The sequence below is a fragment of the Lynx canadensis genome, chromosome B1 (genome assembly GCF_007474595.2).
Source record: "Lynx canadensis isolate LIC74 chromosome B1, mLynCan4.pri.v2, whole genome shotgun sequence".
Taxonomy (NCBI): domain Eukaryota; kingdom Metazoa; phylum Chordata; class Mammalia; order Carnivora; family Felidae; genus Lynx; species Lynx canadensis.
In genome coordinates, this window is record NC_044306.2 from 185,167,640 (window position 1) to 185,193,474 (window position 25,835).

Consider the following 25,835-nt stretch of genomic DNA (forward strand, 5'->3'; position numbering starts at 1 on the left):
AATCCAGTCCTAAACTGGGTCAACCAGTTTCTGTCCTCTCAGAATTGTTTACTCGGAACTTGAAGTTGTCTTATGAATGGCAGCTCCTGTTGCTGAGGATCTCATTTTGTCTCAGTCCTTGCCTGTCCCAAGATGCCTTAACTCTCCATTTCATTGGGTTAATCTCGCCAATATCCTTCCTTACAATTATCTTTTTTCTTACCTCAACCATAAGTGGTTTTGACTAGCAGCCAAAAGTTCTTAGCTAATTTATCATTTTAATCCCATTTTCCCTATTTTTTATTTTGTGTGAAGTGATAGTTGAGAGGGGCTACTCACACCAACTTCAACAATGGACTCAGATGTTCCCAAATGAGACAACCAAGTGTTGGCTTCTCCCTCAGTAGCATCCTGGGTACCCATGCCTAGCAGGGATGAGAATGACCAGGTCATTGTCCTTCTTTATCTCTGGAAAAGTCCAATTTGACTTCCTGCCAGCGGAAAAAAAAATTGCCTATGCTCATAAATTGGTAAAATATGCCTCTTGCTCCAATAGACAAGATTGTCTTTCAGGAGTCCTCTTGGATAAATTTCCCTAAAGCTCCTTGCATCTTTTTGTCTGTCATCCCTGCAACCCACACAAACATTGTCCAGACCTCAAAGATACAATGATTAGCTGGTTCTTTTTTAGTTCATTAGCCCTTCTGATATATTAGTAAATTATCAAAAGCAGTTTCAGTATGTCATAAAATCTGTTTGGTATTAAGTTGATACATGATGTGTTTTTCTCCATCCAGCTAAATAGTTTCCTTCAAATCTGGACCAGATGAGCACCCTGGGACTAGTGTGAGCTCATGTGTGTGTGTGTGCATGGAATGCAGTGCACGGCATCTCATTGGATGTGTGGAACACGTGCTTGGCCCAAATGGAAACATCCTTAGGCACTGATGCCTCAATTAGAGAAAAGATAAAGACACAAGATCAGATATGGCATCTGTAAAACATTAATGTCCTGGTGATACTCTCTATTTAAGTCTATTTTTTGATGTTCTTTGATGGCTAGTTCAGGCAAAATTGTGATGTGCATGAAATTGCCCTTATTCAGCACCCCTTTGGGAATAGCATCTCATCCCTGCCTCTGCTGATGATACCTTCATGCTGCCTCAAGCTTGCTAAAGCCCCACTGTGGGCTTCTGCTCATTCATTTAGTACGTCTCTTTTGAACACCTATTATGTGCTAGGTATAGGGAAAAAAGGAAGGATAAGAACAGTCCTTGCTTCCAAGATGCAGAGGAGGGGACAGAAATGGGAACAGACGATTGTTTTACAGAAGGAAAGATGTATGATTAGGAGCTATTGGAACTGGTGAAGTGTCCACATTAGTCTGAGGGAGGGTGTGTGGGTCAGGGAAGGCTTCCTGGAGGACCAAACCAGGAAGAGAACCTTGAAGAATGCCCAAGAATTAGGACTACTGCTGACTCAGCAAGTGCCTTTGTGTGAATAAGAGAAAGCCACCCCTTCTGGCAAGAGACAGTTTTGTGCAGATCCCACAGCTTGGCAGGCTGAATGCAAGCTGGATATAGTCCCTCCTCACCCTCTCAGCTAGGTGGCCTTGTGACATCAGCAATGGGCAAAGCCTTCCATATCCATTGGTAGAGCCCATGGATATTCATTTCCTGGGGATACCGTAACAAATTGCCACAAACTGGGTGGTTTAAAAGAACAGAAGTTTATTCCCTTACAGTTCTAGAGATGAGAAGTTCAAAATTAAGGTGTTAACAAGGCCACATTCCCTCTGAAGTCTCTGGGGGGAGAACTCTTCCTTGCTTCTTCCAGGTTCTGGTGGCTCCAGGCATTCTTTGGCTTGAGGCTGCATCATCCAATCTCTGCCTCTGTCTTTGCATGGTCTTCCCTTCTGTGTATCTCTGTGTCAAATCTCCCTCTGCCTTTCTCTTATGAGGACCCTGTTGTTCAATTTAGGCCCTCCCGGGTAATCCAGAATGATCTCATCTTGAGAACTCTTAAGTTGATTATAGCTGCAAAGACTCTTTTCCAAATATGTCACATCCCTACATTCTGGAAGTTAGCACATGGGCATCTCTTTCTGGAGTTCACCACTCAACCCACTACACCATGTGAAGAAGGGAAGGAAGGAGTTTTTAGACAGTGGTGCAGAGTATGTAAAGCCAAGGAGGTGTTGGAAGACAGGCTGGGTTCTAGGAATGGCATGGAACACTATACACAGGGCCCTGAGGGGAGGGTAAGAGCTGAGGTTACCTGGAAAGGAAACTGCTCATCACAAAGGGCTTGTATGCTTGTATGCCAACAGGCTTGGTCTGTGCCCTGAAGGCAATGAGCAGACTTTGCATGATCTTAATTTTAACTTAAAAAGATCACTGGGGGGGCGCCTGGGTGGCGCAGTCGGTTAAGCGTCCGACTTCAGCCAGGTCACGATCTCGCGGTCCGTGAGTTCGAGCCCCGCGTCGGGCTCTGGGCTGATGGCTCAGAGCCTGGAGCCTGTTTCTGATTCTGTGTCTCCCTCTCTCTCTGCCCCTCCCCCGTTCGTGCTCTGTCTCTCTCTGTCCCAAAAATAAATAAACGTTGAAAAAAAAAATTTAAAAAAAAAAATAAAAAGATCACTGGGGTTGAGGATCAGAGAATGGATTGGAGGAGAGCAAGACTATAGGTAAAGAAATACTTCCCAGAGGGTGTCACTGCTGTTCTGGTGAAGAATTCAACCTTTGGAGAAGAGAAAGTGAGGAGACGGACCCAAACACAGTGACTGGTGACTGATGTGATCTCAATGGGGAGGGAGTCAAGAGTCTGGGTTGATCCCAAGATTTCTGTCAACATTCCAGCCCCAGGAATGTGCCTCCCACATTGTCCACATCCACATGGTGCTAGACACATTAGCTCTTTACAGACAAGCTGTTTGCCATTTAGAACTTAAACATGAGTATTTAAGAAATCACACTTGGACTCCAAAGAACATCCCCTTTGTGCTGGGTTGAAGGGTGTCCCCCCCAAATTCATGTCCACCCAGAACTTGTGTATGTGACCCTTGGAAAAGGGTCTTTGCAGATGGAATCAAGTTAAGGATGAGGTCATACTGAATCAGTGCATGTCCTAGAGTCCATCTCAGAAGAGGGAAATTTGGATGTAGAGTTACACCTGGAGAACACCATGTATGATGGAGGCAGAGACTGGGTGAGGAGTCCACAAGCCAAGGAAGGCCAACCAGCAAAAGCTTGGAGGAAGCAAGAAAAGATTCTTCCCTAGAGGCTCCAGAAGGAACATGGCCCTGCTGACACCTTGATTTTAGATTTCTGGCTTCCAGAGCTGTGAAAGGACAAACTTCTTCCCTCTTCAGACACCCAGTTTTGTGGTAATTTGTTAGCAACCCTAGGGGATGAATATACATCCCCGAAGGCAGGAGAGATTTCCACACACTGCGGACAGTCATGGGAAGTGATATTTCCGGGAGTTTCACTATGGTGCAGAAGAAGGAGCACGGACCATGGCACCAGGGCACGTCCAGGCCTGTCACTGCACTGTGAGTCTCAGAAAGGACGTTTACCTCAGAAGGGTCTTGTGAGGATCAGATGAGATAGAAAATGTGGATGTTTATCGAAACATTGCTGAGGATGGTCAAAAAAAGGGCAAGAGTGGTAGTGATGGTGGTGGTGATACACAGCAAATTGTGGATATGATTTGTGTGTGTTGCATGCTGTGGAATCAAAAGAAGCACACACACACACACACACACACACACACACACATACATATTCACTATGATGTAGTATCAAGCAAGAAAAGTAGCTAGGCATCATCTACTTGCATTTTTTAAAATGTTTATTTATTTATTTATTTTGAAAGAGAGAGAGAGAGAGAGAGTGCACATGCCCATGCAAGTGGGTGAGGGGCAGAGACAGACAGGGGGAGAGAGAATCCCAAGCTGACAGCACAGAGTCCAGCCCAGGGCCTGAACTCATGAACTGTGAGATCATGACCTGAGCCAAAATCAAGAGTTGGGTGCTTAACCAACTGAGCCACCCAGGTGCCCCTGTAGGCCCATTTCTTAAAAAATGAACACATATAAGGGCACCTAGGTGGCTCGGTTAGAGGAGCATGCAACCCTTGATCTTAGGGTTGTCAGTTTGAGCCCCATTTTGGGTGTAGAGATTGCTAAAAACAAAAACAAAAACAAACAACTTTGAAAAACTTAAAATGAACACACACACCATAGATATATATATTCATGGTGTGTCTGTTCTCTCTATATATATGGTGTGTGCATACTATTACATGAGCATGGGGACAGGAGTGAGATGCTACATAAACAGTGACTTTTTTTACTTCAAGAGAAGGTGATAAACTTTAAAAGAGAATGCATCCACAGCGGGTGTGTGCACTACCCCAACACCCATACATACACACTAAAGCCATTTCCATCATTATCTTTATCACCTATTGGTTTTCGTGTTGCTTTGCTTCCCAGCCTATAGTCCCATATCTTGACAATTTTTTAAAAATGTATTTTATTGAAAAGTAATCTTATACTTCTTTTAAGTTTGTTTATTTTGAGAGAGAGAGAGAGAGAGAGCACACATGCTGGGGGAAGGGCAGAGAAAGAGAATCCCAAGCAGGCTCCACACCCACAGAGCTCGAATCCATGAACCATGAGACCATGACCTGAGCTCAAATCAGGAGTTGGATGCTCAACCAGCTGAGTCACCCAGGCACCCCAAAAAGCAATCTTTAAAAAATTCTGTCAGTTCAGAGTTTAAACTCATTATTGTTCTTTTTCTCTCTTCGCGGGAGATCCCTCTGCCCTGGCTCCTTCCCCAGTGACCTCCAGGAGGAAAGGGATGGAAAGGGATAGTTCCTGGTCCTATTCCATTAGCAGGAATCTGGCACAAATGCATGTTGGGCTATAGCTCAAATCTCATTTCTTGATTTGGGGACCCCTACTGCAGAAGTCCATGGGTCCCTGCCTTCACTCCTTATTGAGATCCTTGCACCTAGAAGCGTCCTGGTCCCCATGTCTCAGGGTCCATCAGCACTTCCATGTCCCCTCCTGAAAGTTGCACAGAAACTCCAGTATAGCAGGCCATGGGAATTGGGGTGCCTCCTCCATCTGTGCGTGAAGACCCTTCTACCAGCCTTGTTTAAACGACCATCCAGGCAGCATCCTGTCACTCAGGGACTCCGATAAACGCAGGGCTTTGCTAAAGGATTCCCAGTTGTCTTTATCTGAACCTTGAGGGGTGAGCAGCAAGCCCCTTGCACTTGGAGTCCCCAGTTGGTCTGGTCTGGGTTTTTTGGTTCCCCTCACCTCCTCCCCACCTAGGTTTCTACCTGAATGGGTGGGGTACCCAGATGGAACCTCCAATCCTTTTGCTTTTCTCCTCCTCTCTCCCCTTCTTGACTTCTCTTGGGAGCAGGAGGGCTCTCTCTTTCCTTTCAGTCTTTTTATCCTGCTTTTATCCCTTTACCCTTTATCTTCCTTTTCTTTTGCTCCATAGTATTTGCTGAGATAAAAAAGAAAAAAAAAAAAAAAGAGAAAGGGCTGCAGAAAGACAAGTGAGACTATTGAAAGGGGAAAATACATTGACAAAGGTTTTCCAAAACTTTGTTCCTTTTCCCCACCTTATTAGTTACTACAATGAGTTGAATGGTAGCCCCCCAAAATTTATGTCTGCATCCCAATCCCTGGTACCGTTGAATGTAACCTTATTTGGAAAAGGGTCTTTGCAGATATAATTAAACAAAGGATCTCAAGAAGAGATCATCCTGGATCATGCAGGGGGCCCCAAGTCTAGTGACAAGGGTCTTTATATGAGACACACAAAGGGAGGAAAGCAGAAAGCCATGCAAGATGGGGACAGTGACTGGAGTGATATAGCTACAAGCCAAGGAATGCCAATGATTTTCTTGGAATCACCAGAGGCTGGAAAAGGCAAGGAAAAATTCCCCCCTCCCCCACCTCCCAGAGCCTCCTGGGGGAGCACAGCCCTGCCAACATCTTGATTTTGAACTTCTGACCTCCGGAACAGTAATTTTCTGCTGTTTTAAGCCACTGAATTTTTTGTGAGCTCTAGGAAACCAATACTGATTGATAATGATCATGAAATATTTTTTTAGACATTTATTCATTTATTTTGAGAGAGAGGGAGAGAGAAAGAGAGAGAGAGCAGAGGAGGGGAAGACGGGGGGGGGGGAGAGAGAGAGAGAGAGAGAGAGAGAGAGAGAGAGAGAGAGAGAATCCCAAGCAGACTCCACACTGTCCTCTCAGAGTCCAACTCGGGTCGGGATCCCACGAACCAGGAGATCGTGACCTAAGCAGATATCAAGTCAAATGCTTAACTGACTGAGCTACCCAGACACCCCAAGCATGAAATACTTTTGACATTAAAATAAGAAGAGGCAAATGCAAAGTGCCTGTAGAGGACCTGGCGGATGGGAGCTCTGTAACAGTAGCTGTTCCCGTTCTAATGGGAGCCATGGCTTTTTCCTGTGCCTCCAGGGACCAAGCTGTCTTGACCTTCTTAGCAAGTTCGCTAATCCCTCCACCTGTTCTCTTTGCTAATATAACCGTTCTTTCTGTCATGCCAGCATCCACCCAGGATGCTGACAGAGTTCAGAATTGCTGTCTCTTGATACTGATCATGCAATAAAAATGGCAAGCTGATTAGTCAGCCAGAGGAGAGAAGCCTTTTTCCCATTATAAGCATGATCTAATGCTGTAATCACCTAGCCTGCTGCTGGCAGCCAAGTGCTTGTGGTCAGGCAGAGGCCTCACAACAGGTGAGCCCTGTTAAGAGGTATCCCACTACATGGTTTCAGCTGCCCTGCAGACCAGCCTAAGTCTCATTCCCTGAAACATAACACTACATACAACTCATGTGTCCCTGAATTTATTACAACCTTCTGGGGTCATCCTTCTTTTAAAATATGCAAATAAAGTAACTTCAGTTTCCAACCCATGAGACTTCAGAAGACCCAGGGCTCTTCAGATAGTACAGACATCATTTGGGTGGTCACTTCTCATTCTACATCTGAATGGTTTTCCTGACTGCGCAAATGGACTCAGTGTCTTCTGTTGCCCCAAAGTCAGTGCTACCATGAGGCTTTCTGGACTGAATGAAAATTTGAAGGAATTTCAGCACACAGAAGACAAATGTAAGCTCAGTGCTGGCCATAACCACACCCCAAGGCCCTGGGCCATATCTCATCCACCCAGTCCTTACTGGTCTTCCTTGGTCTTCAGGCTCCAACATATTGCTGAGTATGGCCCTATTCTTTGCTCACCTCTGCACAGGATTCCACTTTGACCATGTCTTTCCTACCCCAATGCCAGCCCCCAACATCCTCTTCCTTCAGTCCCACCAAAGAAAGCCACAAATTCATTAACATCAGAATGACTCCCCACCTTTGACTTTGGGATACACAGAATTTAAGGATTTTCTTGTGTCTAGGCCTTCCCATTCCAGGATAGAATTTACTTTTCTACAGTTAAAACCTCAGTTAAGTGTTTTTTCCCTACAAGAAAGCCTTGGTTCCCACAGACCAAACTGGGTTTCCATTTTTAGCAGCACAAAGAATTGGCAGAAACTTTGAAATTACAATTCTAACTTAAAGGTTCTGGAGAGCCTGGATCCAACTCTCAGTCAGGACTAATGTCCACATACTCAATTTCCTTCCCCTTACCTCCACTATAGGGAAGGTTTTCTCCCAGCCCACAGGGAACTGGGTCTTTACAAAGCAGAAGATGCATTTCTTCTTCCATTTACCAGCATTGAGTGACTTCAGGCAAGAAGTTAACTTGTTGGACCTCAGTCTCTATCTGTAAAATAAGACTAATAACACCTCTTGTATAGAGTTATTGTAAGAGTATTTAAAGACAGAATTTAAGAAAACTATTTATCATGGTTCCTGGCATTCAAGAAATATTCCTTCTGGAGTATTCCAGAAATCCTAGGCTCTACTTGTTTCTCTCTTTATATGATTAAACAATGGTTTGCTTTGTTGCCTTATACAAGTATTGTAATTTAGTTCCAAGAATTATATGAAGGTTCAGAAACTAGTTAGCAAATATATACTGAGCTTCCAGAGAAGCCAAAATGTTCTGCTTTGGTGAGCATCCTTTTAGCTATGTCTTTGCACATGTATGTATTTATTTCTTTGAGATTAATTCCTAGAGGTGGAATTGGTGGACAAAGGAGACGTACATTTTTAGGATTTGGACTACATATCGCTGAACTGCCCCCCAGAAAGTCTGTACCAGTTTACATTCCCCACAACACTATCTCAAAGTGCCTTTCTCTTGGAATCTTAAGTTTTTCTTGAAATTTATAATTTGTTGGGTGAAAAATGGTATCTCACTGTGACTATCAAATCACTTTGTAAATTTGGAAAACAAAAATTCAGTAATTCCACCTAATGGATTTTAAAGATGAAGATCCCAAGACTCAGAATATAATGACTTGGCCAATTCACCTCATTAGTAGGACAGCCCAAATCCATGTCCCATGTTTCCTGACTCTGAAATTCTTTCCATTATACCACTCAGGAGAGGCAGATTTAGCCTGGAGGTAAAACCACTCAGGGCCTACTTAATAACAAGGTTCAATTAGACCGGAGGGAGTGTGCAGTAAAGAGTCAAGAGTCAATGAAGGGAGCTTTAATTAGTATCTGGCTAATTCATCATCAGATAATGAGTATAGCACATTCCATGTTAGCGCCACCTACTGGTAAGAATTTAAGCTCGCCCAGGATTTCTCTCTGAAGTTGAAGGTAGAATGAGGACCATGGGAGGATTCAGACCAGCCTAAACTGTTATTCTCTAGCGAGGAGTAAATAGAAAAATAATTCAGTATGGAGTCACTGACTCATGAGCCACTGGGACTTCAACTGCTGTGGTGTCCTGAATTGCTGTGAATGAAGTTCCAATTTCCTGTGGCAGCAAAGTCAGTTTCCTGTTCTTCCTATTGTGTACCAGGAATGTAACTGTCTTCATTTTCCTATAACCTAATTTCTAGTTTAATCCCACATTCTGCTAGTGGCAGGAAATGTAATATAGAGGGAGTTCCAGAGTAAAATCACTCACTTAGGTGTTTACACAGTTATTTCTGATTTCAGCCACTTAATTCAACATTTCATTCCTTCCCTTTTTCCTGGGGTTGCAGCTAAGATCCTAGAGACTTGGGATTGTTTAGGTGTAGGAAATGGGGTGCTAGGGTGGATGAAGAAGGGATTGGGGTGGTCTGGTCCACAGGTGTCTTTAATCTGATGCAGGCCTGGGCTTTGGCCATTGGCATGTGTGAGTACTGGCACCCAATGGCTGTATTTGGCATCCTGCCCAGGTCTCGGTTGTTAGGGAGCCCTCCATCCTGGATGTATCCTTTTCATCCTAACTTCAAGCCCTGCTCAGGTCTGTTGGTTTTCTTTTAGCCATTTTGTGCCCATTGTGGGGAGGGTGGGGAGCAAGAGAGACTTTTAGATGCTGTCCTATAGATTTCCGGTTATGGGAAAATCAAAGGGATTTCTCAGAGTCCTCCGGCCTGCTTTGCCTTACTGCCCTGTCTAGGCCACTATTCCTAGCATATGGAACAAGAGGTGGCAAACTGTGTCCTGTAAAGGGCCAGATAGTAAATATTTTAGGCAGATCCTCAACTCTGCCATAGTAACACAGAAGCAGCCATAGACAATTTGTGAACAAACAGGCATGGCTCAGTTCCAATGAAACTTTATTTATAAAAGTTGGTAGTGTGCTGAATTTGGCCCTTGGGTGGTAGTTGGCTGACTGCATATATTTATCTGTGGGGTTCCCTTTAACTCCAGGCATCTTCCAGAGAGTGAGGCACAAATTCCTTCAGGTCCTGGTGCTCCCTAAATCAATCTTGAGGACTTATTACCCTGCCTTTCAAAGTCATAAGGTGTGGAAGAAGACAAGGTACACAGCCCTTCAGGGATCTGTCAGTCTGTAGGCTCTCTCACCCCCTCTCCTCTTCCTCTAGCCAGAGTGGCCATCCTCACCTCTGTTTCCATTCTCTTGTGAAAAGGAGATTTTATGCTGTGCCTCCTTGAGGTTTGGCCTTTAGATTTGATCACACCTAGCTCTTGCACATTACAAGCCTTCACTCTGGAAGCTTTAAATTCTGTAATAAGAGTCAAGAACCTAAATGGCTCAAGGTCAGGAACTTGATGTTTTATTCTCCATGTTCTTCATAATCCTTCCCTTCTCTGGGAGCCATCAATACTGCAGGTGACTCTTGCTAAGTCTGGGCCTTGACTGAATCCAACCCAAACTCTAAGGGCAGCCAAAAATAAAATTTCTGGCCAGAGCCTGTTCATCTGAGTTTATCTTATGAGGAACTGAGAATAATAAAGTTGACCTGAAATTCTTAGAACAAAAGTGCCCATTCACACAAATAGAAATAGATACTTTCAGGGCAAAAGCATGTAGACCAGAGCTGTGCAAACTGCAGGTTACAACCCACTAGGACATTACACTGGGACAGGGGTAGGCAAACTTTTTCAGGAAAGGCACAAATAGTAAGTATTTTAGATTTTGTGGGTCATCCTTATTATGCAACCCCCAACTCACTACTACTCAACTCTGCCATTATAGGGTGAAAGCATTCATGGACAATGCATATGTGAAGAAGTGTGGCTGGGTCCCAACAGAACTTTATTTACGGGCAGTGAAATTTTAATGTCATGTACTTTTCACATGTCATGAAAGGTAATTCTCCTTTCGACTTTTCTCAGCCATTTTTAAAAACATAAAAACCATTCTTAGCTCACAGGCCGTACCCAAAACAGTTGGTTGGTTAGATTTGGCCCATGAGCTATAGTTTGCTGGCCTTTGTATGAAGGGGTCAGTAAATCAATTCAGTGAGAGGCTAGGCCAGGAATTTTTTTAAAGCATGAAATTAAAAATGGGAGAATGAAGAAGAGAGAAAATGTCAGACTGCACTGTTCATGGAAGAGGTTTTGTGAGATGTTTATTCCGTTAATTCACATACATGTATGTGCATTGAATTGTGATGCAAAATGTATTTCTTACTATGGACTGTGGCTGAAAGAAAGCTTGAAAAATCTTCCATTTTGAGAAACATTCCTTTCAGTATGACTTTTTTTTTCGCTAAAGACTCATTTCTTTATCCATTCCACACCTCCAAATTTGATGTGAGAGTTGCCAGATGGAGACAGCAAGTTAAATTAAATTTTAGATTTCAAAAAATGAATTATTATTTAGTAGGAGTATGTCCTATGTGATATTTGGGAAAGATTTATACTGAAAATATTCATACTTTTATCTGAAATTCAAATTTAACCAGGAACCCTCTATTTTTTTTTTCAAATCAGACAGTTATATTTGGTATATTATGAATTGCATCCATTATTACTGTAATGATCTTAAAACTCCAGTAAGGGCAGTCCAGTTTAGTTGGTAACTTAAGAAAAACCTGACATTTAAATAATTCCTCTGACATGCCAGGCTCTGAGCTGTTTCATAGTTACAGCGCTCTAAGAGAGGGAGCTTTGTTGTCTCCAGTTCTCAAATAAGGAAATTGAAATGCAGTTTGCTCACAACTAAAGGTAGAGCAGGGATAAAAGGATAACCCTTCTGTCTCCAGTTCCTTGTTCCTTCACCAGATGGTTCCCAGAGGCGGGCTAGGGCTTTGTGGAAACACCACCAGTGATTCCCGGCCCCAGTAGAGCACCAAGGAGGAGAGGGGTTCAGTGGGAGCAGTCCAGCTGGACGCAGACAATACGAGCGCACTATCTGTGGAGAATTTAAGCACATCATAAAGCTGATGGAGTCTGTTTTTTTTTTATTATCACCGTACAATGACACTGTGCAACCCTTCTGCATCGGGGCTGACTTTCCCACCCTCCTCGGTAATGCCCCTGCTTGGTACATAGTTGGTGCTGAGTAAATGCTACTCTCCTCTTTCTTCCTTCTCTCCTTTTCTCCTTCTTTCTCTCTACCCTGGGGCTGGCAAATAAGTTACAAACCACTTGCCAACTGTAATTGGTGATGACAACTTGGACTGTTGGGTTGAGAAGGATTCTGAAGTTGAGACTTTGCTCAAAGCAAAAGAATGCTCTGCTTGATCAGTGATGTCTGCCACAGGAAGGTGAGTAAGGGGTGGTGGCATTGATCCCACGTGTTTGCCAAATGACAGTTAAACTCGACAGCCTCGGGACAGCAAATAACTACACTGAGCAGCTATTAAACATGAATCCAAAGCTACCTCCCACTTAAGGCAAGAAAGGAAGAATTTCTGCCCATGAAATCCCTGATACATGCAAATCCCTACTCCCACCCCTGACACACATAACTCCTGAGTGACCTGGAGATCCATGTTGTGTCTATGGCGGAGGCATAAGCTGATAGGCAAGGAGAGTGTATGTTTGTTTGGGGCCAGGGGTCAGGAGAAAATTCACATCTCCCCTCCTACAGCCTCTCAGTGCCTGGAATTTTTGCAGGTGGCTTGCTCATAGTGAGACCAGAGGTCTCTGCTCGCGTGTGCCTTATTGGAAGAAGTGAAGAGGAATGCCTTCTCTCTGCTCAGATGTGTGTATGGCTGAAGAGAGGGCTACAAAAATAGGCTAAAGGCAAGAATTTCCATTCCTCTATGTCCCCAAAGCAGTTTCCTCTTGGACACAAACCTCCATCTTCCTTAAATTCCCAAATTGAGTAACTTCTTGGAAGCCTTTCTTGTTTCTTTTTTTTTAATTTTAAAATTATTTTTCCAGCTGTAATTTTTCTTGAATCTGGAATTTTGCTCTTTCTGCTTCGAACTTCATTGTAAATCCAAGTTTAAAATCAGACTTATAAATAGCCTTTGTGTACAGCAGGCGTTGGGTGTGCCATGTTTTAACATTGAAATAGTCTCCCATTTAGATGACTCCATAATTCCTCTGCATCTCAGTTTACCTTCCCGCCCCAGAAATTGGAGGTAATAATTGGAAGGCCTTGGGCAGGCCTTCCGATGGGAGGAGTTGATAAATTTAAGGACGCCTTTAAGGTCAAAGAGAAGGAATGTTCAAAAGCATATAAAGGCATGTGGATAGCTTCTTGGATCTTAAATAATGTTGGCAATACCTTATTTTGTTGAGTCAGTATCCTGTGGAGACCTAGAAATGGCTTCTAAGACTATCTGGTCAATTTCCCCTTGGGGAGCGGTTGTGTGGAGGGTCGATGATTCTTCATATGGCTCAGACCAACTCTGTATTTTGTACAGAGGTCAAGATATTAGTCACAATATGAAGGATATAACCTTTTGATGATTTTGGCATATGTACTTCTAAAAATTGCAAATTGATTTTTTCTTAACACACCAGTGAGACAAGGATCTCTGAGGAAATGGGTCCAGACGTTGGTGCTTTATTTTGTGACACTTCAGCCAAATGATTTAGTGAGTCATTCATCATGCTTTTCCCTATGGATTCAGTGTTGTTTTTCATCATGTCCTTAAACCCAACTTCTAGGCCACTTAGTTGATTCTCTTCACAGCACTCTCTGGAACCATATTAATTTCTACCTCAGAAACTTTGTTCCCACTTAGATACCCCCAACTTGTCTCTTCCTCCACTACACCTATTCCCCTACCTGGCCCAGCCTTCAAGATCTGGCAGATACCAGCTCAATCAAGCCATTCTTAACTATTTGTCCAGTACCCTATGTTTTCTCCCAACTCCTTTTGGGAACTTTGTCAATACTTAATCTTTGTGCTTGATCTCTGGTGATCTCCTACAGCTGTCCACATTTTTTTTTTGAGGGAAAAGATCCTGTCATGCTTTTTCTATATTTTCCAAAATGCCGAGCCCATGTTGGGCCTGCCTCAAGCAATATTGGATCGATAAATGGTTGAGAAGTCTTAACTGGGCCTCCAGTTGATGCATCTAAGAGCTTCCCTTTATCTTTGTGGTGTTTGACCAGAGTTTGCCCCCAACCTTACCCAATTACAGGAAAAATAGCGTTTGAAGTAGGAAGCTAGTTCTGTGAATCCACATTTCCTTTGTTGGGCAACGATCTAGCTGCATGTGGCATAACTTTTGCTGACACATAGTGTACTCACTCTTTTCTTTCTTTTTTTTTTCTTTTCGTGTCAGAAAAAGACTATTTCCATTCAAGTCACAAGTGGTGAAGGGGGGTAGTGGTTCCTCTGTGACCTTGGGTGAGTCATTTCATTACCTTTAGCTGCACTTTCCTCTTCTACAACTTTTCCAGCTCCAATTTTCAGCAAGTCTATGGTTTTGTGACTGGTGAACCCTTCTCACCTCTCATCAAATAGATTTATTCACATGACAAAGGGAAGGACTCTTCAAGCTCCCTTTTCATTCTCTGTTTTGGATCTGATGTTGGCAGATGGAGCTAGTGATGTCAATAATCAGTGGCCTGGCTGGGCCTTCCCTCTATAGTGACTGTAACTCCTTATATCTCATTAGCTAAGACTCAGAGCCCAGCTTGAGGATGGTTGCTTTGACTTGACCGTTCCAGAACATCTAGGCAATCTGATTTGGGGAAAATTGTTCTGCTAATATTTCTCCCTACCATGGTGTATGTCCTAAGTAGCACAGAATCTTCTGCCTGTGGTTTTGCAACATGGGCCAAGTCAATTCTTCTGTTAGAGCCTTCTGAAAATTCAAGACATGTACTAGCTACTAATAAAGCAACTAAAAAAGGCTTCATTAGAGCCCTTTCTCTTTCTTTTATGTGGTTGATGGCAACAACAAGACCGTCTACCATTGTTAGCCATAATTTTATGAGTTGTTGTTTTTGTGACTTATGTTTCTGCTATATCATTTTAGGTGTCACATCTTGAGGACAGATGTCTTGGTAAGACATGAGTTGATTTTCACACATTAAAAGATATGAGTTGATTTTCACACATAATAAGTTAGCTCTTGTGCTAGACGGAAGGTAGAGGAAACCACTCTGTTATTAGGCTTTTCAAATGAATGTTTACATCCCTGTAAAGCTTGTCTGGCTTCTTCTATGATCGAAGAGACATGTAAAGTTAGAACTAATTAAGAAAGATCTGTTATTGAATTGTTGCTATGTTCAATAAGCTATTTAAGACAGAAAAGTTATCTTGTAGAAATTATAAAAGTCATTTGATTGAATGCATTTTGGTCATTTAGAGGATCTGCAGCATTTTTCCTAAGAAGGCATTGTTCATTGGGAAATGACAGTGGGATTACTCCTTCTTGTTAAGTAGATTTGGTGTGTGATTTATGTGCTTACATTTCCACGCACACTCAGGGAAGCAATTCCCCTTTGAAATGTACAAAATAATGATGCAAAAAAAAAAGAAGGAAAAGAAAGGAAAGGAAAAGAAAATAAAAGAAAGGAAAATCAGAATTTCAGAAGAAAGTAAATTGCTTGGTTTAGAACTGAAACCATGTGGGGCCCAGAAATCTTGTAATATTCTGCCCATTAAAAGTTCCTCTTCAAATAAATGTGAACATACAGAAAAGAGGGAGAGAGAGAAAAGCCATGCATTTGGATTCAACAGCGTGTCAGCCTAATTTTATTAGACAATGGTGAGCTCAATAATTCCACTTTTGATCCATTGCTGTGTGAAGTTCATTATTATCTGTTTCAAATTATTGTTCATTTCAAGAGCCTTACAATGAAAAAGCATGTAAAGACTTTGAAAGAGCACTTGGTGCCTTCCCCGAAAGCTTTGTGAAACATTTCTTTGGAAACATTTCTGCTGAGGCCATGCATTGGTTGTGAGTGGGTGTAGGGGATGGGCGTCTGTGCTTCCCCTTTTCAAATTTGTTTACCTTAAATAAGTCTCCATGGAAACAAGGCCTACTTCTGAGCTGACTTTAGGGTTATCCATAAGAAGAATGAACAGAAATATATAGGTAGCTAAAATTCTCATATAATCCAAAAAAGGTCTTTCAAGGCAAGAGAAATTAAGATTTATAGAGCCTGCCTTTAGGACTGATAATTTAAAATAAGTTTTCTTATTTAACCCTGAGAGCTAGATATAGCTCTGTATTACAGATGAGAGTCTTGAACTTCTGAAAATTTACTCAAATAGTAAGGAACAAACCCAGATTTGAACCCAGGGCTGTCTGACTCTGAAACCCACGCTCTTTCTATAAAACCACGTTGCCAGTAGTTTCAACCTTTCCTCCTACCTCCCTCAAGCATTTTCCAGAACTATATAAAAGTGGGCCACTCTTGATTTTACCTTCTTTTGGGTAAATAAAGTGTTTGTAAGGAAAGAGATACTAGGAAAAAAGAAAAATAAGTGGCCTAAATAATCCAAGTATGAAATCACCAGCAGCAGCAGCAGCAGCAACATCATGAACACTTGCCCAAAATATTTCCAGAATCCTAGGCTGGTCCAGAAAAGCCTCATTTAGCTAACAATCCGTTGAGTAAGAAGGTCTCCATTTACCAAATTATTGGCTGTGCTCCACTTTGAAGAGAAGACAAGGCAATGCACCGGAAAGACTCCTGCAGATATGGGTTCAGATCTTGCCCCTCCATGTGGGAACCTGTACAAGACCCTAAGTGGCATCTTTGAGCATCAGATATAAACGGGGTATCTTGATGGAGCAGGATCTGGTCCTCAGCTGTTTTAGGCAGTGGTGAGAGGCAACACCCTTTTTTATATTCATCATCTCTATCTTAGATATATGCAAAATTCAGTTTGTACAGAGCATCATCAAGGGCTAGGAAAGAGCTCACACTAAGGGAAGTGGTCTCATGTGGAGAGATGGGCCAGCAACCAGGCCCGAGTGTTGGAGAAGAGGTGTGGCCCCAGTCATGGATTGTGGCTGACATTAGAATTTGGCCCCACCCAGGATTTTAAAACTTTGACAAAAATGCCATAGCCCTAGAGCTTGAGCAGCTAATTGTGGGAACTCCTAACTCCCACTACAATTGAGTGTAATACAAAAGGAGCATTCTCCTATTTATTTCAGGGGTGACAAAATCTCTGGCATTGAGGTACAGTATTTTTAGCTCTAACAGAGATAGAGGTGGGACTGCCAGCTTCCAATGGCCCTTGCATGGGACAGTGAGAACCTGAGGCCAAAAAATCCCAATTTATAAAAAAAATAAAATAAAATAAAATAAAATAAAATAAAATAAAAAAATATATATATATATATTAATGTTTACTTATTTTTGAGGGGGAGAGGGGCAGAAAGAGGGAGACAGAGGATCTTAAGCAATCTCCTTAGTATAGCACAGAGCCTGATGCAGGGCTCAAACTCATGAGATCATGACCTGAACCAAAATCAAGAGTCGGCTGCTTAACCAACTGAACCACCTAGATGCCCCCCCAAATCCTAGTCTTGTGAGCTTCAGGTAAGGAGACAACCAAGAGGGACCCATGGGCACAGCTAAGCAGACCTGAGTTTTCCCAGAAATATGGGGAGGGCAACCCATTAAATATCACATTTCCTTGCAGCCTCTGGGCTTTACGTGGAGATGATCATGAGACTGGACTACACTCAGTGCAGAACTTACCTGTTAGGTTATTAGGATGTTAAAGTGCAGTGCCAGGCACAGAGTAGGCCTTCAATAAATGTTAACTATTTTGATCTGTCTGGGGCATAAGCAGGGATTGGCAAAGTAGGCAATTCCAGGACACTGGGCAAAACCTTGCAGGGCCACCCCATCTCTAGAGGCATCGGGCCAAACAGATCAACTCTCAGGGTGCAGTCTGAAAGAAACATTAGACGCAGGAAGAAGAGAGAAGGTGTAAATCCGGAAACTGGCTGAGAGGATTTGGAGTGAGAAAGTTTGAGCTATAATGCCTCCAGCTGGAAGGGCTGGTAGAGGCAGGAAAATATGAGGAGGGCTGAGAAAATGAACAGAAGTCATGCACTCACTCAGGGCCAAGTGGGGACTGCAGCCGAATGACTCTCTTCTCTTCCACTCACTTTTACATTTTGACACAATTTAGGACTACAGGAAAGTTACAAGCACAACACAAAAAATCTGCATACACCTTTTACTCTGATTTCCCAAATGTTGATATTCTACCTCTTTGCTTTATTCTCTATCACTAGCTCTACCTGATCTGTTTCTGTCTACACCCATCCCCACACCCTATCCATGCTGAATTTTTTCTGATCCATTTGACACATGATGCCCCTTGACATATTTCTGTGTTTATTTCCTAAAGAGAAGAACCATAGTAGGATGGTCAAATTCAGGAGATTAACGTTCATACAGTATCATTATCTAATGGACACATTCTACTCAGACTTCACCAGTTGTCCTAAAAATATCCTTTAAAACAAAAGAAAATCCCATATCATCTGTTGCATTCACTGTTACATATCTCAGTCTTCTTGCATCTACAGCAGTTTCTCCATCTTTGTCTTTCATGATACTGACATTTTTATTTATTTTTGAGACAGAGACAGAGCATGAACGGGGGAGGGGCAGAGAGAGAGGGAGACACAGAATCGGAAGCAGGCTCCAGGCTCTGAACCATCAGCCCAGAGCCTGACGCGGGGCTCGAACTCACGGACCGCGAGATCGTGACCTGGCTGAAGTCGGACGCTTAACCGACTGAGCCACCCAGGCGCCCCGATACTGACATTTTTAAAGAACAGGTCAGCTACTTTATAGAATGTTTTTCTTTTCTTTCTTTCTTTCTTTTTTGTTTTTGTTTTTGTTTTTGTTCCTGTTTTTGTTTTTTTGAAGTAAGCTTCACACCCAGTGCAGAGCCCAATTCAGGACTTGAACTCATGACTCTGAGATCAAGACCTGAGCTGAGACCAAGAATCAGATGCTTAACCATCTGAGCCACCAAGGCACCCCTCTAGAATGTTGTTCAACTGGTGTTTGCCTGGTGTTTCCTCATGAGTTCCATTCAATTATACATTTTTGACAGGAATGACACAAGTATAATGTGCTCTTCCCAGTGCATCATATCCAGAGATACTTAAGGTTGATTTTTCTCATGACCGGTTGCATTAAGTGTGATCACTTAGCTGAGGCGGTGCCTGTTAGGTTTCTCCATGGCAGGGTTACTACGTTGGCTTTGTCATTAATAAGAATGTGGAGGGTGGATACTTTGAGACCATATAAGTGTTCTGTCGTGTCTCAAACTTGCAGCTGCTTACTTTTACCATCCAGTGATGTTTTTGCCCAAATCACTTACTATTATTTGGTTGCCAAATGATAGAACCCAGTCTCTTGTCTTCTCTATTTCAGTTTAATGAACTAGGAATGTGCATGCCCTTGTCATTTCCTGCATGCCCTCCATGCCTTAGTTTGGTGCTGTTTCCTGAAATGCTCACCTACCCCTTGTCTCTCACTATTCACAACAATTTTTTTTAATTCTTTAATGTTTATTTGTTTGAGAGAGAGAGAGAGAGAGAGAGAGAGAGAGAGAGAATGCGTGGGGGAGGGGTAGAGAGAGACAGAGACACAGAATCCAAAGCAGGCTCCAGGCTTTGAGCTGTCAGCACAGAGCCGACATGGGGCTCAGACTCACAATCCATGAGATCATAACCTGAGCCAAAGTCAGATGCTTAACTGACTGAGCCACCCAGGCACTCCAACACAGCAATTTCTTTTAAGATCCAACTCAAGCTTCATCTCTAGGGACTTTTTCCCTGATTCACTGCAACTTACACTGACCATTTCCTTGCTTTTCTTTCTACTTCTCTTTAGATATTTCTAAGTTTCTATCTATTTCTTGAAGACTTGGCTTTTCCTTACAACCTGACTAGGGAGACATCAAAACTGTCTGGTGAAGAACGGGTTTTTGAAAATTTCCAAAATGTTGAGGAAGAATTTGTGGTCCTAGTGTATGTGACTCACCACCCGAGTTTAATAGCATCCAAATTGGTCCCTACTGCCCTGTTCACTGACACAGGTCCATTGACCACGTGCTTGGATGTCATGACAAAGTCAAATTGCCCTAGAGGTTTCTAGACTTAACATGAGATAGTTACATTTTGTACTTAACATTTGTGAGCTTAACATGGATTGGTAAAATTTTGAGTACCATGTTTTAAGGCATCCCTTCCCTCTCTCTACAACTACCCCCACCTCCAGACCCAAGGGGGTTACATAATGGTAATCAGGTGAGAGAGAATACCCTTTCTTTTCCCCTTATAGTTTCCATTCTATCTGGTTTTGACCAAGATCCTCTTTGTGACATAATGACCCCCAGAGACCTGAGACCTCATGGGTGAAGAAATGATGAACAGTGGCTCCTTGTGAAGAATGAGTTTGAGGGACATGTGGGGAACATTAAGATTAAAAGAAGTTGGGGCGCCTGGGTGGCGCAGTCGGTTAAGCGTCCGACTTCAGCCAGGTCATGATCTCGCGGTCCGGGAGTTCGAGCCCCGCGTCGGGCTCTGTGCTGACTGCTCAGAGCCTGGAGCCTGTTTCCGATTCTGTGTCTCCCTCTCTCTCTGCCCCTCCCCCGTTCATGCTCTGTCTCTCTCTGTCCCAAAAATAAATAAACGTTGAAAAAAAAAATTAAAAAAAAAAAAGATTAAAAGAAGTAATTCCCTTAGTAGCAGCATCATGTTTTAGAGGAATAAGCAGAATTGCATTTGTCACTGGAATAATTCAATCAGCAGCAATCAAATGAATGGAATAACAAACTCTCCCACTCTATTTCTATTGGTAAAAACAGAGCTCTTCATATCAGATCTCATCAACATAAGAATGCTATTTTTAAAAAGAGTTTATTGTTTCTCTATTAGATGCCATTCAGGCACTGGGTTTGGTAGGTGCTGGGAAAAGGCAGGAAAACAAAACACAGTCCCTGCCCTCATGGAGCTGATGTTCCACTCAAGGAGGCAATGACAAAGCCTACAAGAGACAAGAACAAGGAGCCCTGCGGTCACAGCAGCTATTTGGGTATCAAAGACAACCCCCTCCCCCAGGAAGGGACATTAGAAGTGGGAGCTGAAGGTGAGTAGAGGTGGGACGGGGGTACAGAGGATGTGCTTTTCCAGCAGAGATGGCAGCACACACAATGGCAGATGGGGAGTCCACGCATCCCAAGGGCTGCCTGGGGACTGGTGTGACTGGACACAGAGTGAGCCTGATATGGCTGCATGATTGGCAGGAGCCAGGCACATGGGTCTTGTGGGTTGGTGAGGATCCTATTTGTAGAGCTGTGGGAAGCTATTGAGAGCTCTTGACCTGGGGAGTGATGGGCCAGATTATGATTTGAAGGGATTTCTCTGCTGTAGAGAGAATGTGCTAGAAGCTCATGGTGGGGTCTGTGGGATGAGTTGGCAAGCTTTAGTCTTAGTGACTCTGGCTTGGATCAAGCAGTGGAATCTCTTGCTCTTTTCATCTCTGGGGACGTGCCAACTACCGAACTAATTAAATCCTTTGAGAGATAGGGAGAGTAGGCAATATACCCATATTTCAGATAGGGAGACCATTAGAAGTAGCCCTAATCAAGTTATTTCTTCACCAGAAACTTCTTGGAAAAACCGAGACTCCAGGCCACATGGAGCCCAGGTGTGTGGGCTGCTGAAAGATTGTTTCAGGACTTAATTCCCCATTGGTGATGCCCAAGAAGCCATTTCTAGCTCCTTCTGATCCAACACGGATGTAGTTTTCACCCGGCAGATCTTGAGGATGACAGGTCTATAATAGGAAATTAAAGCTGAGTTTTGGCACAGAACCTAAGAACAACCCAATTCCCAAGAGTCTTGCTAATTAGGAGCAGAGGGAAGGCTGGTGAATTCAATCAAATTGTGAATTACAATACATTTTAAAAGAAATAGTGTGATGACTTTCAAGGATAAAGGTAAGTAAATGAGGAGTCATGTATACAAAATGGTTTTCCTTTTCCAAATACACTAATTTGCAACACAGCATCGTTAGATACTGGTGTGTTCCCATGAACTGTGAGGCACATTGCTAAAAGAATAAGAAAGTGCTCATCATTAGGTAGTTATCATCTATTATTTACCATGTATCATAATAGAATCCAGGCCTAACAACAAACCATTATGTGGTTAGAGTTCTATTATAATACCCATTCTGCAGATGAGCAAAGCTAAGGCTCAAAGATGTTAAGTAACTCCTCCAGGGCCAGAACCCAAGATTGCCTGACCTCCAAGCTTGTAACCTACTCCAGCAAGGGGAAGGCATCAAGGGTTCTGTTGCTTTACTTCTTTTGTAAATTAGAGTGAGCTCATGGTTCTCCCTCTGTGAATGTCACTCTCAGTTGTGGGTACTGATGGCTGCAGGAAATGTGTAGAACCCTAGGTATTTCAAGGACATGGGCATAGTCAGTGAAGGTCAAGTGCCTTGTGTGTCTCATCAGCAAAAACATTGAGAGCTGGTGGCCTAGTAAAGAAATCACTAAGACTGATGAGGGCAGGGGAGCATGTCAGGGTGGGGATGCCTTGGCACCCTCCCCTTCAATTTTCAGCCTCCTTTTCCACTCCATGTCCTGGGGGCCTTCTCCAAGGTGCTTGCTTTGTGTCCCCAGGGCCATCTGCAACTGTGTGGCTCTGTGGCCCTCTGATTCTGGAAATGCCCTGGGTATAGAACCTGAATCCTAGGGACGACTGTCTGCAGTGCAGTCCTGGGCAGTGAGGCTTGCTGGGACCCAGAATCCTCCTCACCTAAAATGACCTTAGCAGCCTCTACCTCTGTCCCCTCTGAGTCAGCCTCTTCCAACAGCAGACCGAAGGAAATTTCTGGCAATGAGGTTGACCCTGTCACTCACTTTGAGACTTCATCCTTGTACATAACGCCAGTGCCCTATGAATCTGCCCTCCCCCTCTTAATCTCCAACTCTGGCTCTTTCCATTGGTCCTTCATTCCACCTTTTGGCTATTCAGCCACCGGCAGTTCTCTGAACACCCCTGTGGACCCTGTCCCTTCCTTAACTTTGCACATGTTGAACTTACCACCTGAAATGAATGCTCTCTTCACTTTCTTTTCTTTCCCCAGCCAATTCCTCCTCATCTTTAAGACTTGGATCTGGGGTAAGCTTTTCCTTAGCTCTAACCCCATCTCTGCTAGGTTCCCACCTTCTTCTCTCTACTGAGGGCATATTTCTATCACAGCATTTCTCACATTGCTTTATGTGTTGTGTGTGTGCGTGTGTGCATGTGTGTGTGTATGCATGTTCTGCTGGTCTCCCAGGTAAACCACATGCACACTGATACCTGAGAAGCACTGGCTTAGCTCTTTGCCCAGGAAGAAAAGGGAACGAGCATCTTGCTCCTCTCTGCCGGTTTTGTTCAGTGTTGTGCCAAGGCGAGTGACAGAACCGAGGTTAGGAGTGTGAGCTCTGAGTTTAGACAAACCTAAGTCCTCATCCAATCTGCTACCTATTATCTGTGTGGCTTTAAGCAAGTTGCTTGACCTCTCTGAGCTTCAGTTTCTTATCTGTTGTGAAGGGGAGTAGGATTAAATGAGATAACTAATGCAAAGAGAATACTTAATGCACAGCACATACTGCCCAAGTGTTCAGCAAATGTAGTTATGCATGATGTACATAAAACAAAGGCTTTTATCATGCACGGACATTTAATCTCACCTAAGTAGCTATTCAATCACACATATATTAATTAAACGCCTTTATTATTCAGGGTGTTTGCCAGACACTGAAAACAGAAAAAGGCTCAACGTTACCTGAAGACATCACAAAAGATTTAGATAATAACACGTAACAGATCATTGAAATTCATAAAGTGGAATCCACTCCAGAAAGTAAGGGCTTTGAGGTTTCAAAGACAGCAAAGCTCATATCGTGTTGAGTGATTAGGAAAGGCTTTATGACATAGTATTTGACAGGATCTTGAAGTGTGGATGGAATTTCACAGGTCGGGGGTTATACTACAGCATAACAGTAGAAATGTGTGGTCGATAGGGCTATCCCTTCCGGGAACATGGTAGGATGCCCTTCTCTCATCTCTGAAGCTAGGTGTGTCCATGTGACTTGGTTCGGCCAATGAAGCGTGAGTGTAAGTGATGTGTACCCTTCCTCGCAAAAGCCAGCGTATCCTTTTTCATTTTCTGTTGTCCTCTGTCACGGTGACCAGCAACATGAGAGATGTCAGCTGCTCCGCCATCTTAAATTTCTGAGTAACTGTGGTGAGCATAGTGCTTGATCCACAGTGGACATGTACCATGTGCAAAAAAGAAAAAAAAAATTGTTTTAAGCCACTAAGACCTTGGGGATGTTTGTTATCACAACATACCGACTGATACAAATAATTTTTGAAAATAGCAACTAATATACGAACTCTAAGCTAGACCCTGTTTGAAGCTTCTCATGTGTGAAATGGGAACCCTCTTGCACCGTTGGTGGCAATGCAAACGGGTGCAGCCGCTCTGGAAAACAAGGTGGAGCTTCCTCAAAAACTGAAAAATAGAACTGCCCTACGACCCAGCAATAGCACTAGTAGGAATTTGTCCAAAGGATACAGGAGTGCTGATGCATAGGGGCACATGCACCCCAATGTTTATAGCAGCACTCTCAACAATAGCCAAAGTATGGAAAGAACCCAAATGTCCATCAACGGATGAATGGATAAAGAAGATGTGGTTTATATATATACAATGGAGTATTACTCAGCAATGAAAAAGAACAAAATCTTGCCATTTGCAACAATGTGGATGGAACTGGAGGGTATTATGCTAAGTGAAATAAGTCAGTCAGAGAAAGACAGATATCATATGTTTTCACTCATATGTGGAATATGAAAAACTTAACAGAAGACCATGGGGGAAGGGAAGGGGGAAAAATAGTTTCAAACAGAGAGGGAGGGAGGCAAACCCTAAGAGACTCTTAAATACAGAGAACAAACTGAGGGTGGATGGGGAGTGGGGGAAAGGGGGAAATGGGTGATGGGCATTGAGGAGGGCACTTGCTGGGATGAGCACTGGATGTTGTATGTAAGCGATGAATCATGGGAATCTACTCCTGAAGCCAAGAGCACACTATATACACAGTGTGTTAGCTAACTTGACAACAAGTTATATTTAAAAATAAGAAAAAAATAAAACTTCTCATATGTTAACTCACTTAATCCTCATATCAACTTTATGAGATAGATGGCATTATCATACCATTTTGCAGATGAGAATATCAAGGCCCAGAGAGATTAAGTGCCTTGCCCAAGGTTATACAATTAGTAAGTGGTAGTTCCAAGGTAGCCTGATTTTCAATTACTAATGCGTATCACACATTAGATATCACACAAAAGATAATCTAATGCGTATCACACATTAGATTATCACACAAAAGATAATCGAATGCCTCCTATAATGTAAAAGTCCAAGTGTACCTGCTTCAAGCACAGTTGGGTCCAGGTGCTCAAAAGGCATCAATTGGAATCATTCTCTGTGTTCTACTTTCCTCAGATGCTCTTCTAGTGAGGAAGCCTCCTTATCTCCAGGCTTACACTCTGATGTAAGTAACTACAGAGGCTAAGTAACTACAGAGGCAAGAACTCCCCACCCCCTAAAATTCCAGCAAAAGGTCATTACGGAAGCTTCCTCCACTTGCAGTCCATATCAAGGGGTATTAGTTTACCTGAAAAGGGGTCAGTGGGTGCTGGGCAGGCAATGGCCCCATGTGAAACGACGGGGCCATGAGTAACTAAGAGCTTCTGTGAAGCTGCCAAAGAATCTGAGAACTCTGAAATCTGCAGGCGCTGTGGTCATAAAAATAAACAATCCCCCAAATGAATACCAGTAATATTGTCAAACATCGTCATGGAATTGAAGATGGCAAAATTCCAGACTGGAGATCTTTGGAACTTGCATGAGCACTGCAAGGATTTCTGAGTTTTATTTCTCCCCCCACCCTTTTCCTTCCTTGCCTGAGTTCCTCTTACTCCCCATTCTTCCA